General features: G+C 33.3%; 1 pseudogene; it reads right to left on the bottom strand.

Moving 5' to 3' along the window:
* Positions 1-1,180: 1,180 nt before the first annotated feature.
* LOC120202195 lies at positions 1,181-3,168 on the bottom strand (annotated as a pseudogene).
* Positions 3,169-21,506: the final 18,338 nt, after the last annotated feature.

Below are 21,506 nucleotides of genomic sequence, written 5' to 3'. Positions count from 1 at the left end.
ATATAAATAGTGTTTAACCTAAATAAAATATTATTAATAATAAATATATTTTAAAATTTTTTAAATAATATTAAAAGAATATATTATTATAATAATTAATATTATTTATCAAATATTATTTTAAATTATTTTATAAATATATTCTTATAATACTTTTATAATTTTTTTATAATTGAAGTTATAAATATTTATTTGATAAATTATTGTTTTCGTAACAATTTATAATTTAGGCTAATATTATTATAATTTTAAATCATGTTATCGGTTGTGTTTAAAGTTTGTATTATTATTTTCAAATATTTTTTCACAACAATTTAACTTAAATATAGTTTTTGTGAAAAGCATACCAGATTCTTAACTTACTGATTAAACATGGTATTTTTATAAGAGGTCTTTGGATAAAATCCCATCATTTGAGTATTAGAGTTTTTAAATTTTTTGTATTATTGAGTTGATATCACATATTATCATTTTATTGATAAAAAATAGTTTATTAAAGAAATCACATCATTCAGTGCGTCAAACTATTGTTAATTGCCTAAAAAAGTCTAATGGTGAGATGTTTATTTTATTATTTTTCATAATATTTCATTACTTTAAAACTATTAGTGAGAAAAATAAAACATTATTAATATTTAAATTATCATTTGTGTAATTTATTATTATTAAAACACAAGGGCAAGATAAAAATAATTGATCAAATTATACATTTTTTATTAAGTGTTTAAATTATTTTTTGATCAATACAAGTATTTAACATTTTTAATATTATATTTTTATAAGTTTGAATTATAATCATCGTTTAATGATATATGCCATCTTTATAAAATTTTAATAAATCAATTAACGACGAAATTTAATTTTTATTACGATTAAAGCACCTATAAATATAATGTTAAAAACATTTAAAATCTAATTAACAAAAAATATTTAAATATCTAAATTAAAAATACTCTCTAGTCCTATTAAATCAAGTAGTTTTCAAATTTATATTTTATAAAAATTAATTGTTTAAAATAATCATGATGAAAATTTAAAATTTTTTAATTTTAAAAATCAATAATAGATACCTTAATGAGATAAAAGAAATAATATAATTTTAACACTTATTTTTATATTAATTCAAAATAAAAAAAAATAGAAAAAAGAAAAGGAAAATCCAAACTTGTCCGTACCCCGTTTCTCCCAATAAAGAAAGATTGCTAGTTCGGCTTTAGCCTTTGAGGGTAAAATGGGAAATGTCGTTATCGTTCAAGGCTGATGTGACGCGAGGTTGACACTCTCAGGGCCTTTTTATTTAATTCTTTCTTATCAAATCAACTCTTTGCACTCAGAAATCCAGTACACTTGTCCTTTCCTTGACACCTGGACGGCTCTGATCGTCTCTTCCATCATTCTTGTCACCTTTCCCTTCAAAAATACCTCTTCCCTCGTTTTCCAGTTGGCACCAAATCTTACGTGGCATACACCAAATCTACGGTTGTTATACATCCAGATAAGAGGATCGTAACCTCTTGGCTGGGCGCTCAACTTGGGTACTGGAGCTGGGATTATCGGAACGTTCCAAAACAGATGCCACAAGCAGCTGCATCGAGGATGCCGACTGAGCTCGTAGGCGCGGCTGACGGCTCGACTCTTGGGTTCTTGAGCCGAGCAGATGGACACGAGTCGATCATGTATTTCTCCATTAGTTGGTGACAGCTTCTCACCATTTCCTATCCTCCAAGCAAAAAAGAAAAAGAAGAAAATTAAAATCACCACATGATTTTACAATTATTTACACAGCTTTCGATGCTTCTCTAATCTTCGAAAAACCTGCACATAAAGGAATATTTGCAAAACGACCCTTAAAGAAACATAAAATCATACTCGAGTCCGCTTAAAACACGTACGCAACCAAAGTACCTACTTTGTTTACACTCTCGTGAAAGAAGACGTCATCAGCCGGAAATTTTGAACCCTCCTCGGCAGCGCAAAACACGGCGGCTGCTGCCATCGTCGAGGGCGTGAATTGCAAGAAATCAATAACTGCAAAAACCCGAGAAGAAAAACAAATTGAACTAAACGCTTTTGTGGTTTAATTGACAGATCAACAGAATTATCATATACCACGAGTGGTGCTGAGAATGAGATCCGAAGAAGCAGAGATAAGAGAATCAAATGAATCCGATGGGAGCTTGGAAACGAAGTGATGGAGATAATCAAATGGAGTAACGGAACGTAGTCTCCAATTGAGAATGTCCATCACACGAAGCTCCATTCTCTGGATGGTTTTAGGCTCAAAAACGAATCTGGGTTCCAGCACTTGAAGGTCCAGCAACAATGGCACCTCCAGTTCCTCCATTTTCGCTGCTAAAGATAAACAGGTCACTGAAAGAAGCTGAAACGGCCACCCATTTTCCAGCTACATACCAAATCAAAGAAATTAAGCCAAATGGTATGCTTTTTTTTTTAATTTCTAATAACAATTGGAAACGAGTGTTTACCAGAAGGGAATGGGAAGAGAGGAAACGGTCTAAGTAGTTAACTGAGAGAAACGCCGTTACTGGGTTGAAATTATAGTATGCATGCACCTACATTGCCTCATCGCATCAAAAACCAGTAAAAATTGAACATGTGTTTATGTAAGGCAGGAAAATGGGGGCACCTTTAGGATCCAATTGATGGAGTCTTGGCGGGCAATGACGTTGATGGATCGTTGCTGGCAACGGCGGAGGTAATCGGAGAAAGGCATGTGATGGAATTCCAAGTCGATGAGTTTTTAAATGGTTTCCTCATCGGACGGTGGATAATTGCCTAAAGTTTGAGATTGACGGTGGTAAGACGTGCCATGTTCCGGAGTTACCACTTCAACGGCGCTATCACCGGAGCTGCTGCTGCTGCTGCTGGTGGAGCTACTACTATAAGCAGCGGCAGAGTTGTTAGAGTGAGTTGAGTGAGAGAATGACATCATCTGGTTGATGTAATGATGAAGTTGCAGCTGTGGCAAAAGTCGTTTAGTGGAGGGATATCAGATTTGGCGGTGGCGATGGCGGCGGCATTGATGACGGCGAAGTTGGTGTGGAGTAGTAAGACGATTTTGGTGGTGGTATTTGGTTTATAATTGGCTTTGGTTTCTATGGAGTTTTGTTACTGTTTAGTATTTTTCTATTCAACAAAGTTCTTTTTCCATTTGTTTTTCATTTTAAAATGATTATTATTTATTAAAAACACTGAGTTTTGGATTTTTTTTTGTCTTTATTACTCAATTATAGTATTAATTTTTATATTGATTGTGATCATCGATACTTTTATATATATTTTTTATTATATTATTTTTTTTATTTTTTTTAATAAGAATATATTAATATCACGTTTTTCATCTGATTTTATGATACATTTTTTTATGTCTTTATAATACATTTCTTTTGTATTTTTGTATGTTTTTCATTTATATTTTTTAAGTATTAATTTAACATCATGCTACTAATCAATATGTTATTTTTTTGATAACTTGTTAGTTTTTTCTGTTTTAGATCCTCAAATTGAATTTGGATATTCGATTTGTGTTTATGGATAACTTTTTATTTTGCTCGAATCTCATTTGTGGTATGTTAGTGATCTTTCAATAGTTTAATCATCTTTTATAGTTTGTTTGTCGATGTGATCAGATATATTTATGTTTCAGTTTTTAGTTAGATTTTTAATCTTTTATTATATAATTTTTATGTGATTCCAAGCTATTATTTTAATGATTATAATTTTTATAATTATATGCTTAATTTATTATTATAATTGTAAATTAAAATATTTTTTATTTTGAATAAAATTAATGGTTTCTTTGAAAAAAAAATAATATTATTCGGACTTTTAAATGAGCACTTGAAATTGAATGACGAAGTGGACTGAATCACTGTGATGTGATAAAAAGTTTATTATTAGATATTCTGTTAAAATTAATCTTAAATTATTAATTTAATAATAAAATATGTTGTATTCTAATTAAAAGAATTTAAATTTTTTTACAAGATAAAAGTTGTTAATATTATTAAAATTAAAATATATATATATTATAATAAAAGTTTACAACTAGAATTATAAATCAAAATAGACATTTTTCTATAATTGTAACACAAGAAATTAACTATTTAAAATTACATAAGGTTCATACAAGAAAAGTATTAAAAAAACTTAATCAAATAAATCGAATAAAAAGATATATACAAACAGATATGATCGAATCGATAAACGAACTATAAAATGAGATTAAACTATTGATAGACTATTGAAATACTATAAATCAAAATTGAGTGACGTGAGAACACTATCCACAAACGCATATCGTGTATCCAGATCAATTTTGAGGGTCCAAAATAAGAAGATCATATGATAATAAATAAGTGTTATCTTGATTAATCGTGATGATATAAAATTCAACAATAACAAAATAACGACCAAACGATCGAAACTGTACCAAATGATAGAGAGAAAGATGTCATAAAGACAAAAAAATGTGTCATAAAGATAGAGTTAAAAAAAATAACAAAGATACAATATAATAAAATTAAAGAAAAAAAATGAATATCGATGGATAGTGATCAACATTAAAAATAATATTGTCGCGGGTCATAAAATTAAAAAAAAAATAAACTATCGACGGCAAAAAACTATGACTGAAAAACTCGTCTAACTTTTTATTGTTTTAGGTTCGAATATTCTACGTAAGGATTAACTCATAAAATTTATTTTTTATTATTATGGGATAAGTACAAAATAATATTTTTTAAAAATTAATTTTTAACCATTTGATATTAAATGTTCATTCATTGTTATTTTTTATTCTTAAATCTGATATCACAAAAAATAACAATAATTCTTTTATCACTGAAATTAAATGCTTCATGGAAAGAATTTAAATCGTGAGATAATATCATAATTATCATTAGATGTATCGAGTAATAAAATAGATTACATTGGTAAGGGGAGAATTTACGTTTAAAACAATTAAATTGTAAATATAACAATAAAATAAAAAATATACATCAAATTTAATTCTAAACAATTTACATTCTTTTACCTTATTAAAAAAATCAAATAATGTTATAAAGAGATAGATATCATAAAATTAACCTTTGTGTGACGCTCAGGAATAGTTATGACATACAAGTTACTTTAACAGTATGATGGTTGTCTTGTTTGTTAGAATATTTAGGTATATACCAGTTAATGTCAAGGCATTTCAGATGCCAGTTGGGCGTAGATGCCTGAAGACTAGACAAAGTAAGTTGAGAGGATGTACACTTCTGATGCAGCTCCGGATCTCACCCGTGATACCTAAGGGTATCTTAGGTAGGCTAGAGGGATGTGTGCTCTGAGAAGAAGAACTGTAACACCCATAAGTCGTATACGTTTACATATAACCAATACAAATGTCCTATCATTTAATATTTATTTATCATTTGAAAACTCTTTAATACTTTTTGTTTTTAAGTTGATTTCTCCTTAATTTTAAAATAGTAAAAAAGTACTTGTTCAAAACACAGTACAAAATATTTTATTACATTTAATTACATCCATATAAGTTTCCACAATGATCATTATTGCTTTAATGTTACTGATGAGTCAACCTTAGTGGATGATTTATGATGCTACTGCTGCACTCCTTACTTGATTGATCTCCGTTGTTACCTACGCGTGAAAAAACACACTTAAGTATTTACTTAGTGAGTGATAAGATGCATAATAGCCATATATTCCATGATATTTTCCTCATATTTGAATAACTAAAATTGTTTAAATCATGGATTTTGATTATATTTCGTATTTCATGGATTAGGTTGAAGATTTGGATTAAACAAATTCAAAATCCAATGAATAACATGATCTTCACGAGATCCCCAAATTAAGGAGAAAATATCAGAATTCAATAAGTTGGCATGACCAGAAAAGGTTTTCGCATAAGGTGTGGGCACGGCTTATTCATCTTGAGCTATCGCAGAAGAAGTCTTCAGTTAAGGCGTGGGCACGCCTTACTAGTCTGTATAACCATAAATTAGGGTTATAATTTACAAAGGAAAAATAGTTTAATGACGGCTGGAAGACTCTTTTGAATCATTCTTACTTATATCATGCCTTTATGTTAATAATGCACCCATAAGCAATTCAGTCATAATATATTTTTATGTTGATAATGCACCCATATGCATTTCTACAATAGCATACTTTTTTGTTGATTATGTACCCATATACATTTCAACTATAGCATACTTTTCTATTGATAATGTACCCATATACATTTCAACTATAGAATACTTTACTGTTGATAATGTACCCATATACATTTCAACTAGTGCTTACTTTTCTTTTAATAATGTGCCCATATGCATTTCAACTATAACATCTTTTCATACTGATAATGCACCTGTATGCATTTTAATTTTTCATTCATTTTAGAGCAATTCATAATCTAAAACTCATTCACAATATCAATTCCATATAATCAATAGAAACATAACAATTTCAATAACACATACATTAACATTCAAATATTCTAAGTTGACGAATCTCATTCATCTTTATTTAAATTGAATACAATAAAGGCACTCACCTAACTTGCCTGGCTTTGCTGACCAAAATGTAAAGATAATTATTCTGGGACTTGACCTTTGCCTTTTTCCTTACTCGACTCGGGAGCTTGATTTCTATCTACTTAAGCATCCATTAAAAACATGTACAATATACATTATTAGTATATTCCTTCTCAATTATACCTAAGAAATACTCAAAGATACTTATTATTAAATTTCTATAACAATCTCAATCTATCTTAGCATCTTTGACTTGGTAGTATAGATACCCCTACTAGGGTACCGATACCCCCTTTCTGGTATCGATACCTAAATTAGAATCGATGTTTCCCCCAACAATGCTATATAACTTTTCTCTACTTATCAATACTAACTTTCTTTTATTTAAACACTTAAAACATCTAGTATCCCTCAAAATCAATTGATTCTATGAATCACACCAAAATTTCTAACTTGTTTTAAGCTCATCCATTGCTTAAAATCTCTTATTTACTGATTTGACAACTCAAATCTACCAATAATTATCAATAAACACTCATATATTAACATATTATTCAAAAACCCATTTTCTTAAATCTCCATTATTTTCTCTATTTCATAGTTTTACTCCCATTAAATCCTTTATTAAGCTTCTATTATACTCAAGGCTTCAAAAACTAACAAAAAGCGAAAGGATTAATCAACAAATTGAAAACTCACCTTTGAGCTATGGAGGAGAGTTTCTCACGACCAAGAAGAGAAGAGTTGACTTCATTTCCCCCCACTCATTCTCTTATCTCTTTATCTAATACCCCATAATTGATTATTAAATTTAATTAAATCTAAATGACCAAAATATCCTTTTAATCATTCTTTATTCCAATTTAGTCTAAACCACTATTTCAAGTCCATTATCATCTTCTAACATTTAAGCATTTAAATACTCAATTGTTAAATCTTTTCAATAAAGTCCCTCATTTAATAATTGGGGTATTACAGTTCTCCTCTCCTTAAGAAAATTTGTCCTCGAATTTAAAGAAGTATTTTAAACAAATAGGTGTAGAAATTGTTTCCTCATATCCTCATCTTTTTCCCAAGTAGCCTCTTCTACTTTATGATTCTGCCAAAGCACTTTAACCAATGTAATACTTTTGTTATGCAATTCCTTGATTTCCTTAGCTAAGATCCGTACTATTTCCTCCTCATAAGTTAAATCTGGTCGGATCTCTATTTCTTCTGGAGTGATGACATGAGATGGATCCGATCTGTATCTTCTAAGCATCAATACGTGGAAAACATTATGGATGTTATCCATATCCGTAGGTAAAGCTAATTGGTAAGCTACGAGTCTGACCCTTTTTAATATTTCATAAGGTCCAATAAATCTCGGGCTCAACTTTTCCTTTTTCCCAAAACAAAGTACTTTCTTCCATGACGATACTTTCAAAAATACTTTGTCCCCAACTTGAAATTCGATTTCCTTTCTTTTTAAATCAGTATAAGATTTCTGACGATCAGAGGCTATCTTTAAATTGCTCTGAATAACTTTTACTTTTTCCTCCATTTCTTTCATCAAATCTGGGCCCACTAGATCTCGATCTTTTAATTCAAACCAATTTAATGGTGTACGACACTTTCTTCTATATAATGATTCATATGGGGCCATCTTAATACTTGACTAATAACTGTTATTATATGTGAATTCGGCTAAAGGCAAATACCTTTCCCATGATCCTTTAAAATCAATCACACATGCCCTTAGCATATCCTCAAGTATTTGAATGGCTCGCTCTGATTGCCCATCTGTCTGTGGATGGAAAGCTGTGCTGAAGTTCAATCAAGTACCCAATGCCTCGTGTAATGACTTCCAAAACCTTGAAGTAAACCGAGGATCTCTATCCGACACTATTGATTCAAGTATTCCATGCAATCTGATTATTTCTTTAATATACAACTCCGCCAACTTATCCATCGAGTAATCTACCCGAATTGGAATAAAATGAGCTATCTTGGTTAACCGATCTGCAATAACCCATATCGAATCCTTTTTACCCGATGACAAGGGTATCCCTAAAATGAAATCCACCGTAACTCGCTCCCACTTCCATTCAGGAATTGACATTGGTTGTAGTAATCCGGAAGGCACTTGATGTTCAGCTTTCACTTGCTGACATGTCAAACATTTTGCAACAAACTCTGTTATAGTTCTTTTCATACCAGGCCACCAATAATGACTCTTTAAGTCCTGATACATCTTATTCCTGCCTGGATGCATCGTCAAAGTGTTATAATATGCCTCGCAAAAAATATCTTTTCTCAATTCTTCATCATCGGGAATGTAAAGTTTTCCACGATAATATAAACATCTATTTTCTCTTATTTCAAAATCCTTGACCTCTTCTTTTTCGATTTAGGCCAATCTCATCAAGCATTTCTTATCTCGACCTTGCAAATCTTTTATCCTATCCAAAAGCATCGTTTTAACTTTAATTCCGTAATCAAAGCATCGACTACCACATTAGCCTTTCCCGGATGATAATCAATAACCAAATCATAATCCTTTAAGAGCTCAATCTATCTTCTCTGCCTCAAATTTAATTCTTTCTACGTCAGCAAATACTTTAGACTTTTATGATCAGTGTAAACCTAGCAACACTCACCATACAGATAATGGTGCCAAAATTTTAAAGCAAACACTACTGCTGCCAATTCTAAATCATGTGATGGGTAATTTCTCTCATGATTCTTCAACTGTCTTGAGGCATAAGCCACAATTTTCCCTTCTTGCATCAGTACACATCCCAGTCCGTTATGAGATGCATCACTGTAAACAACATATTTTTTACCCGACTCTGGTTGTACGAGCACTGGAGCCTCATTTACTATTCTCTTTAACTTTTCAAAACCTTCTTAGAACTTTTCTGTCCAAACAAAAGGCACCCCTTTTCATAACAATTTAGTTAGAGGCAGGGATAGCATTGAGAAGTTCTTCACAAACCTCCTATAATACCCCGTAAGCCCCAAGAAACTTTGAACTTTAGAAATATTCTTTGGGGACTGCCAATCTACTATAGCTTTAATCTTTTTGGGATCCACTCTTATACCTTATGCAGAGACTATATGATCAAGGAAAGTAATCTCAGCTAACCAGAATTCGCATTTGGACAATTTCGCATACAACTTCTTTTCGCGAAGTATTTGAAGAACTACACGAAGATGAATGTCATGTGCCTCCTTTGACTTGGAGTACACTAATATATCATCTATAAACACTACCACGAACTGATCCAAATATGGTTAGAATACTATGTTCTTTAAATCCATAAATGATGCCGGGGCGTTAGTCAATCCAAATGATATTACTACAAATTCATAATGTCCATACCGAGTCTGAAAAGTTATTTTTGGAATATCATCCTTCTCGATCTTTAACTGATGATACCTCGACCTCAGATCAATTTTGGAGAACACTGTTGCACCTTTTAATTGATCAAACAAATCATCTATCCTCGGAAGAGGATACTTGTTCTTTATCGTTACCTATTTAATTTGACGATAGTTAATACATAACCGCATAGACTCGTCCTTCTTTTTCACAAATACCACAGGTGCTCCCCAAGGAGAAACATTGGGTCTGATAAATCATTTATCTAGTAACTCTTGCAATTGTGCTTTTAATTCTCTTAACTCTGTTGGAGACATTCTATACAGAGCCATAGAAATAGGTTCAGTACCCGGGTAAACCTCAATCTTGAATTCTACTTCACGATCTGGAGGTAAACCTGGTAACTCTTCCTGAAAAACCTCTGGAAATTCCTTAACCGTGGGGGAATATCATGTAACCTCACTTCAGCTACTCGAGTATCTATTACATTAGCTAGAAAAGATACACATGCTTTTGACATCATTTTCTTTGTTGTCATGACTGATATCACATTAGAAGGTGATTTCGCTTTTTCAGCAATCACTACCATTTCGGAGTCTTCCACATCCTTAAAAAATAATCACTTCTTACGATAATCCACCCATCCGTGATGTGAAGATAACCAATCCATGCCCAAAATAATTTCAAACTCATCAAATGGAAACTCCATCAAGTTGCTAAGAACACAACCCCTTGAATCTTAATTGAACATTTCCTACATACCCGAGTTACCCTTACACTATGACCCATAGGGTTCACTGCTACCATTTCACTAGCAATTGGTTCTAAAGGAATTCATCTAGTTCTAACCAACTTTGTACTAATATAAGAGTGTGTTGAACCAAGATCAACTATAATAAAAACAGGTTCATCAAAAAGGTGAAATGTACCTGTTATGATCTCCGGATCATCCTTATTTTCGCTGGTCTTTATATTATAAACTCGGGCCACTCCCCGAGTCTCTTGTCTCTGGCTAGACTCATATTGACCACCTGATCTTCCCCTTCCTTTACTTCTACTTGGTGCAGCAACTGATCTCTATGATTGTGTGGATCTATCTCCCAATTTCTTTGGGCAATTTTGAGCAAAGTGACCAGATTCACCACAATGAAAACAAGCTCCAGTGATAAATCTACATACTCCTCATTGTAGCTTGCTACAGGTTTGACATAAAGTCTTTTACCAAGATGCTCTACTAGAACTAACAACAAAAGACTGGGATTGTTTATTTTTCTATGAAACTGCTGCAGAACTATCTCTTTCAGAATATCTTGAACTCAAGCCCTTGCGTCTTTTAGCATAATGGGGAGTGGAAAGCATTCCCACTCTTTTCCCTATATGAACACTCGGCTCTATAGCTAATGTTTCCTCCTGAGCTCTTTCAATAGCTTTGGCTCTGTTTATGACTTCTTGTAGACTCTGCAAGTTCAAGGCTAACATCATCTCTTTCAACTTTGGCCTCAAGCCCTCTATAAACCAATCACGTCTTGCATTGTCATTTGGAATAACTTCAGTGGAAAAACGGCTCAACTTGTTGTACTTGGCCTCAAATTCATGTACGACTCAATCACCTTACTTTAGATTAAGGAACTTCATCAACATTTCTCATTTGAACTGTTCACCCACATACTTGTTCTTGAATTCTTCTATGAAAAATTACCAGGTCACTTGCTCCGATGGTGCATACATCGTAGTGTTTGTCCACCATACACGAGTTGATCCTCTAAGTAACGATACAACTTTACCCAAATTTTTCAGATCTGAGCATTGCAAACTTTCAAGCATTAACATTACATCGTTTAACCATATCGGCCTCTATAGGACCCTCACCCTCATCTCCTCGGAACTCTGGAGCTCCCAAACTCTTCAGCTCCTTTGGAATCAACATTTTAGAAACTGGAAGAGTAGGGGAAGATTGAAACCGATTCAATATAGTTTCCAGAGCTTGCATGAAAGTTCCAAACTCATGCACTGGAATCCACTGAGGTGCAGGTGCACTGGTATTTTCAGATGGAAGAGGTTGTGCACTATTATCCTCATAACTCTCACCACCTGTTCCTTCTTGTATTTCTTATTTCCCCGATATTCTTGAGTTAAGGATTCTGACATCTATTAATATAGACATAGTAATAACAATACAATTAGTAAGGAGTGTAATCAATCACCCTCTAATGACATCATATTACTAACATTGACAATCTTTATGGCATGTAATCATTTTCTTTTGAAAATTGAACCAGTTTTGGCCGAGAATCGGCTAAACCTGTAGCTCTAATGCCAATAAATGTAACACACATAACTCGTATACGTTTACGTATAACTAGTACAGATGTCCTACAATTTAATATTTATTTATCATTTGAAAACTCTTTAATACTTTTTGTTTTTAAGTTGATTTCTCCTTAATTTTAAAATAGTAAATAAGTACTTGTTCAAAACACATTACAAAATATTTTATTACATTTAATTACATGCCATCTAAGTTTCCACAATGATTATTATTTCCTTAATGTTACTGATGAGTCAACCTTAGTGGATGATTTATTCTGCTACTGCTGCACTTCTTACTTGATTGATCTTCGCTGATACCTACGCGTGAAAACACACACTTAAGTATTTACTTAGTGAGTGATAAGATCCATCATAGCTATATATTCCATGATATTTTCCTCATATTTGAATAATTAAAATTGCTTAAATCATGGATTTTGATTATATTTCGTATTTTGTGGATTAGGTTGAAGATTTGGATTAAACAGGTTCAAAATCCAATGAATAGCATGATCTTCACGAGATCCCCAAATTAAAGAGGAAATCAAAATTCAATAAGTTGGCAAGACTAGAAGAGGTTTTTGCATAAGGCGTGGGCACGACTTATTCATCTAAGCTATCGCAGAAGAAGTCTTCAGTTAAGGCGTTGGCACACCTTACTAGTTCGTATAACCCTGAATTAGGGTTACAAATTTACAAAGGAAAAATAGTTTAATGACAGCTGGAAGACTCTTTTGAATCATTCTTACTTATATCATGCCTTTATGTTAATAATGCACCCATAAGCAATTTAGTCATAATATATTTTTATGTTGATAATGCACCCATATGCATTTCAACAATAACATACTTTTCTGTTGATAATGTACCCATATACATTTCAACTATAGTATACTTTATTGTTGATAATGTACCTTTATACATTTCAACCAGTGCTTACTTTTCTGTTGAGAATGTACCCATATACATTTCAACTATAGCATCATTTCATGCTGATAATGCACCTGTATTCATTTTAATTTTTCATTCATTTTAGAGCAATTCATACTCTAAAACTCATTCCCAATATCAATTCCATATAATCAATAGAAACATAACAATTTCAATAACACATACATTAACATTCAAATATTATAACTTAACGAATTTCATTCATCTTTATTTAAATTGAATACAATAAAGGCACTCACCTAGATTGCATGGCTTTGCTGACCAAAATGTAAAGATAATTATTATGGGACTTGACCTTTGCCTTTTTCCTTACTCGACTCGGGAGCTTGATTTTGATCTACTTAAACATCCATTAAAAATATGTACAATATAAATTATTAGTATATTCCTTCTCAATTATTCCTAAGAAATATTCAAAGATATTTATTATTAAATTTCTATAACAATGTCAATCTATCTTAGAATCTTTACTTGGTAGTATCGATACCCCTACTAGGGTACCGATACCCCCTTTCTGGTATCGATACCTAAATTAGAATCGATGTTTCCCCCCACAATGCTATGTAACTTTTCTCTACTTATCAATACTAACTTTCTTTTATTTAAACACTTAAAACATCTAGTATCCCTCAAAATCAATTGATTCTATTAATCACACTAAAATTTCTAACTTGTGTTTAAGCTCATCCATTGCTTCTAATCTCTTATTTACTGATTTGACAAGTCAAATCTACCAATAATCATCAATAAACACTAACATATTAACATATCATTCAAAACCCCATTTTCTTAAATCTCCATTATTTTCTCTATTTCATAGTTTTACTCCCATTAAATCCTTTATTAAGCTTCTATTATACTCAAGGCTTCAAAAACTAACAAAAAACGAAAGGATTAATCAATAAATTGAAAACTCACCTTTGAGCTATGGAAGAGAGTTTCTCACGACCAAGAAGAGAAGAGTTGACTTCATTTCTCCCCACTCATTCTCTTATCTCTTTATCTAATACCCCATAATTGATTATTAAATTCAATTAAATCTAAATGACCAAAATCTCTTTTTAATTATTCTTTACTCCAATTTAGTATAAACTACTATTTCAAATCCATCATCATTTTCTAAAATTCAAGCATTTAAATACTCAATTGTTAAATCTTTTCAATAAAGTCCCTCATTTAATAATTGGGGTATTATAAGAACCCTCAGCCAAACCATGATGCCTACTTCAGCTTGCATGTTTGATGATTGTGTGTTGCATAGTAGTGTCAGTGTTACATTCATATAAAGCATAGCAGAGTTAGTGTTACATTCATATAATGCATAATAGAGTCAGTGTAACATTCAGATAATGCACAATAAGGTCAGTGTTGCATTCAGATAATGCACAGTAAGGTCAGTGTTGCATTCAGATAATGAGCAAGAGTGTTAGTATCACATTTAGATAAAGCATAATAGTTACAATCCTTAGGGATAAAGGCCCTTTAGAGGTGTACTCATGGCGAAGCCCTTAGTAGAGGATTAAAGGAAGCGTGAGACATACTACTTTAGTGATAAAATAAATAAGCCTTAAGTATGTAACACTTGATCTAGATCATGCATGTACATACTGCTTAATGATATATCTTTAGCATGCTTATGTTTATGGAACTCATAATGCTACTCTAGATTAGCGATTATACTGCAGGACTTTGTAAGCTCATCATTCATATGTTTTTCGTTGGCAGGTCAGTAGCTTAAGCAGTTTGTGGAGCACCGTCACAATATGACTTCCAACATCTTTGTCATAGTACTATATTGTAGCTTTAGTGGGTATATGTATTCATAAAATCTTACTCATGTATTCATATTTATAACTCGGAGTTTGTATTATTTTGGTTTTAAACTATGTGTCAAGAAGTTCCAGTTTATAAAATGTTTATAACTATTATTTATATATTTTATGATACCATTTATTATGTTTAAAATGAAAACGAAAAGGTTTTGAAAATCAGGGGTTACCTCGACTCCCTAATGTGACACTTTAGACCCATTCATGTATAGGGTGTTACATTTAGTGGTATTAAAGCATCAAGTTGAGTTAGTCCTAGGACCCAGTGGTCGGTTTTAGTAAGGTGTAAGTGAATACATTCCCCTAGGTACTAAAAGTACTCATATAAGTCTGGAATATTGATGGTGCTTCATTCCTTAATCTAAGTGATACATATATAAAAAGGATCACATCAAATAAAAATGGACTAACGCTTCCAATTGATCCACACGAGCATTAGAAAAGAAGACTAGAATAGCAACATACTTGTGATGACTTTTTAAATGGAATCCTGGTGTTATTTAGTCGATATGTCTATTGGAGTTACGACCGGATGTCTCTTAGCTTTCCAACATTTCTTTAATCGTATCAATCTGATATCAGGAACTCAAGATACACCCATTTTAGTGAAGACATCACATGTATACATTTTTATATGGGATTAATACGAGAATTTAGAAATATTACAAAATTTATTATTTTTATTGATTATTTGTAATATAATTTAATATAGGATGATGTATTATCTTAGTTTATTATTATTAGGAACTATAACATGTTTAGTTTGTTACTATTTTATTCTTTAGTTGCTTATGATTGTTAGAACTCCTCTCTTATATAAAGGAGGCTTCATTCATCATTGAAAATCAAATTTCTTTGATTAATAATATAATGAGAGTTTATTTTTGCAAGTGCTGATTGTCTTGTGCCATCAAAGCTTCTTTTTATTAAGTTCTTTTCAAGTTCCTCGTGAGAGAGATCTTCATACTCCAGTTTGCCTCTTCATTACGATTAGGAGAGCTGGTTACAACCATTTATCAAGTTTGACTTTTCATTGCAACTAGGAGGGTTTGATAGGACAATTATCCATCAATCTTCATTTTCCACAACTCTATCATCTTCTTATTCCATTCAGATTCTTTCGTTTTCTTCATTGAGTCTAGATTTTTCTATGTTTGATTCCTCAAAGAAAGCAATATTCATTCATCCACTGCTGTATCTTTATCACTAAGTTGTAGAATTTACGATGACAGATAGTTTCGAGCATAATCCCGAGGATAGGATGGAGAGGAAAGCCTCCTATCCCGATAAAGTCAACAAGGAGTTATTTCCAAGGGTAGAGGATATTACAATCCCATTAGGCACGGGTGTCACAAAGGTGAACTTTTTTAGAGGTGTAACTTCTACTCTTAGAGGGATAATTGACGTTATCCCTAGAGCATAAACCGTTTAGTAATCCACCAAGGGTGCGTTAGTGTAGATAGAACCCCTAGTAGAGAGACTAAGGAGGTATTAGACAGTCGATTTTTATGGTTCAAGTGATGATGATCCGATTTTGATCGATCAATGGTTAGGAGATACTGAGAGAACTTTAAGGTAGCTTCACCCTACCTAGAGGGTAAGTTAGACTGCATCACCGCTTTGTTCAAGGGTGATGCTATCGAATGGTGGGAGACTGTAAAGATGGATCTACAACCAGAGGTGCCTATGTGAGATCTATTCCTAAAGGTGTTTAGAGGCAAGTATATCGGTGAGGTAGACATAGATGGGTTGAGGATGCAGTTCTCTTAGCTAGTTTAGGGAGATTTCTTGGTGAATGAGTACGAGATGGATTTTCTTCGGTTGGGTCGCTATGCTTCAGAGTTAATTGTGACAGATTCCTTGAGGTACAAGAGGTTCCTTGAGGGACTTCATTTGGATATCAGTGTGCAGTTAGCGATAGATCCACTTAAAGTGTTTTTAGTGTAGAGCATGAGTATGAGTTTGTTGGTTGAGTCAGTTAACCTGAGTATAGAGACTTGTGTATCAGTAGATCTATCTTAATCAGTAGCAAAAAGAGTAAAAAAATTTAGTGAGTAGAGGAGAGTGACGTCACTAAGTCACTCCAGCAGAGCCATAGGTCAATTGTAGGGTCTCATAGGAGACCGTCAGATACACCATCTATGGTGAGCTTTGGAAGCTCCGGTAGATTTTTGGATTATCTAGAGTGTGAGCATTATGGAAAAATCATCATGGAATGTTCTTAAAACTTTTTACAAAGTGTTATGGATATGGATACTTGGCACACATGGTAAAGGATTTACCTAGTTCAAGTGGCAATGTTTTAGCTCGACCTAGGGGAATGGTTTCAGTGGTCCAACTTGGCAGATAACCTACCTAGAGAGGTGTTAGTTCTGTGCTTATACATAGAGTATAGGAGATGATATACCAGTTCTTGATGTAACTATACACGATTTAGATTGTCAGACCTCAAAGAGACATGGTCAAGACGTTAATAGAGATGAGATGCCATGTATGTTTTCAACTACCTCGATTCTTCATATTGCTACAGGAGGTGTAAGTACAGACGTTTTTTTTGAGGTGAAGTGAACTAGGTAAGAAAAGTATCTGTGTAGAAAATCCAAGTACGAGTATCTAAGTGCTAAGTTAGTGGGCCTTAGTTACCTTAGAAATTCATTGAGGGCTTGGGTCAGACTTGGTAGTCGACTTAAAGAAAGTTGCTAGCACAAACGTTGTTTGACCTTAGGATTTCGAGTCTAGAGTTGGGAGAATAGGTGGTTACTCCTTTTTAACTTGAAGGTCAACTCTAAGAAAATGCTAAGCCACTGAATCATCCACCTTTGTGTGTCCCCTAGGTATTATTCGTGTGGGTGGTCAAGTTAGATATGATATTTTCAAGTTGTTTTTTTATCGTTAAAAGAGGGTTCATATAATTAACCCACAAAGAATTAGTAATCCCAGGTTCATTCTTAGAGGTAGAGATCTCCACGAGAGTATTGAGAATACCCAGGTTACTCTTGTTAATTTAGCAATCATCTTGTTGTTAGAAACCTTAGAATATATCTTAGCTAGTGCAGGTGCCCCAAATACTCGCAATGAATAAGTTAGCCAAGTGTACATTCCATTTGCAGTAGTTCCTGAATTTCACCATCGGTACCAAAGGTACTATAGGTATGATAATGAGTTGTGAGTCTCGAGGTGTAATGCACCCTTCGACGTCACAGTATGCCTTCTTGTATGAACAATAAGTGAATCAACTGAGTGAGCTAAACCTTGTCAGTGATGTCTTCATGTTGGTATATGAGCGTGAGCTATATACAACACATAACAAAAAACATCATCGCGTAATACCATATATTTTAGCGCTTCATACTAACTGAGAACAAGTACGTTAAGCTACGTTTGACTAGCATTAGCTATCATCGAATAGCTCAGTGGTGGTAAGTGATAGTGAGTGTCATACGTAGAGTCTCCAGGTCCCTAAGTCAGAATGCAGTTACATGAGATCTCCACTTTATGAGGTGTGCTCTCTAGATAGCTAGATGTTACTATTTTCACTAAGCAAGTGATCAATTTCCAAGTGCAAGCACCTTAGATCAACGATCCGATGAATATAGCATAGGTGAAATGCAAGACAAATGAAAAATAGTCAGGTAACATGAATGAGTATTGAATCAGAGTTGTGCAACAAAAGCATAAAAACCGATGTCAAGAAGTCGATAATTATTATCAGATCTTCAATAGTTGACATCAAGACCGTGTATGGAAAATGTTCGTAGGATCTCAGCTTGTAGTTGTCGAGTTACTCAAGTGTAATAAGTAAAGAGATTCATAAATTGGTGTAGTAAGTTAACTCAATTGAGTAGAGTTAGCCAACGAGAGGTATAACGGTTGTAGTGAATCGTACAGTACCGTTGTCCTTGTAAAATGTTCCAAACATAAAATATCAGACAATAAGAATACGATTTATGTTGCTTCGTGATTCTCGAAGGTGTTACATTAAGGTTCGACGAAGGTAGCACCCTTAGAAAATCATAAATCGATTTTGCGAGTTTCTAGTAGTATGTCAGGTCGCGATGACTTCTTCCTAAAAGATCAGACCTGATAAGATTTAGGTGCTTCGAGGCTCCTAAGTGTTTGACCCAAGAGTAAGTTATTAGTCGATTAAATAAATTTTGAGGAAAAATTTTCTTTCAAGGAATTGAGAGTTGTAATACCCCAAATTCTAGGTTAGTAGTTTTGGGTTTATTCGAGAGGTAAGTAAGCCTTGTGGAATTAATAATCCAATTTGTTAGGTTTAATTGGGTTGAAATTGGGCCCAATTAGCCACAAAAATGGAGATTTTTTAATAATTGAGAGATAAGAATGACCAAAAGTATAATTAACCCGATTTTAAAAAAATGAGAGATTTATATCTCATTTCATCTTATTCTCTTCACTTTCTATATTCTCACTTCTCCTCTTCCTTCTCATCCTCTCCAAATTTCATAGCTCTAAGGTAATTTTTTGGCATCTTTAATGCTTCAATTTCATTTATAATTCCTCCAACAACATTTTTTTGAATCAAAGTCTTGGGTTCTTTCTAGTTAAGAAAAAAGTGTGGGTTTCGTCCAAATCATAAAGGGAATGATTTATAATCCTTTGGAGCATTAAGGCTTTCATAAATATGAGAATTACTTGATTTGAGTATTTTGAGCATTTTAGGGTTTATCCATGATTTCATGATTAAGTGATGTTTTAGATGTAAAGAATGTGTTTTCATGATACCTTAAGACCCTAAATAACTTTCTAGAACTTTAACACATGATTAAGAACCAAAATATGGCCATTAGATTGATTTTGGGTGTTTTCCCGAGCCTAGGTAAAATATTTATAGGTTCGAGTATCGATACTAGGATGAACATTATCGATATTGGATGAATTTGGGCAAATTTTAGGGATTTTTGGCATGGAGTATCGATACTGCTGGTAGAGTATCGATTCTGCCCCTTCAATATGATACTCAGGGTGTACAATATTGATATTGAGTTATATTTTCAACAACAACAATCATTTTTGGTACCGATACTCATATGGGTATTGATACTTAACCTTAGCGTATCGATACTACAAAAAGAGTATCGATACTACCCACATTGGATGATCAATTTTGACCCAATTAAGGTGCGTAAGAGCTAAGGATGGTCTGAAATGATAGAACTTAGTCCGTGGGGGATGTAAATGGCCAAAGAGGCCCAGAGGCACTAGTAGGAGGGGGTTACAACTAGAGTAACCGTAGTAGGCAAAATACGTCTAAGTATCTTCAGTTGAATACGAAACGAATACCTAAGAACGAAAGACCATTACAGAGGATGTACCAGTGAGAATATGATGAAATAATCAGATATAAAATAATGGAGTTGCATATTACAAGGATGTCAGAAAATGGTGAACGTACAATTGTCCCTATAATTTAAGAGTAAATTGAGGGAAAGTATAGTAAGAGCGAATAGAGTGTCGCTACCCAATAATGAACCTGAATCAGGTATCGGGTTAGCTAGTATCATAGTTAGTAAATAACAAACACATTAATCTTCGTGTTGTCATGAAATGTGTAGAGACATCTCTAGAGACACTAAAATGCCCTTAAAAGTAGAAAACAACTAGATTAGAGCAAACTATTAGTAGTAACAAACTAATAAACCCTCGCATAACGTTCGAGATTAAAGAACGACTGAGATAGTATCTAGGGAGAATAGTAAACAATGATAGTAAAAAAACCACACTATCTCTCCTGAGTCAAAGTTGATCCTCTACTCTACTGTTATAGGGCTCTACCTTTAGTCCTAGAAGCATATCTAGAAGTCCTACCTTGATTATGATTTATAGCTAGGGTCTGAACAGAAACATGAGAATGAGCAAGGGTCAGAGTAGACGTATACTCAGAGGAGGCAGGGTCGGGGCAAATCCAAAGGATATACTTACTAAACCCACAATGATAATATGTACCCATATTTTTCTGACACTCCCCTCCATGTCGACTACCATAATAATCACAACTCCGCATAGGAGAGAAACCTAAAGAGTCACCCGACTAACTGTTGAGGTTGAGGGGACGTAGACCTTGAAATAGAATGACTCCTCTAAGGGGCAACAGAACGAAATTTCTTCTAAGGACGGGCAGAAGACTCAGATACATTAGAATGACTCCTAGACTACTCTCGATCTACTCTCTCTATCAGGAGTCGTAGCTTAAACTTTCTCATCATCCTTCATACTCTCTACCAATTTATCAAACACCTCATCCTGATGCATAAAAAACTGTCTACGTAACCCCTACCTAAGTCCCTAGTGAACTATGACACTTATCTCACTCAGTAGGAACCAATCTAGAATCATATTTTGACAACTTCAAGAACACAATCTCATACTAAAAAATAGTCGTATCTCCATAAACAAGGTCCTAAAATTATTGTCTTCTCTATGCCAGATATCACTCTCCTAGGAACTGACTCCTATAACGCTCTC

The sequence above is a fragment of the Hibiscus syriacus genome, unplaced genomic scaffold (genome assembly GCF_006381635.1).
Source record: "Hibiscus syriacus cultivar Baekdansim isolate YM2019G1 unplaced genomic scaffold, ASM638163v2 tig00008289_pilon, whole genome shotgun sequence".
NCBI lineage: Eukaryota > Viridiplantae > Streptophyta > Magnoliopsida > Malvales > Malvaceae > Hibiscus > Hibiscus syriacus.
Note: the sequence above shows the minus strand (reverse complement) of the source record. Positions and strands in the feature narration are given on the sequence as shown.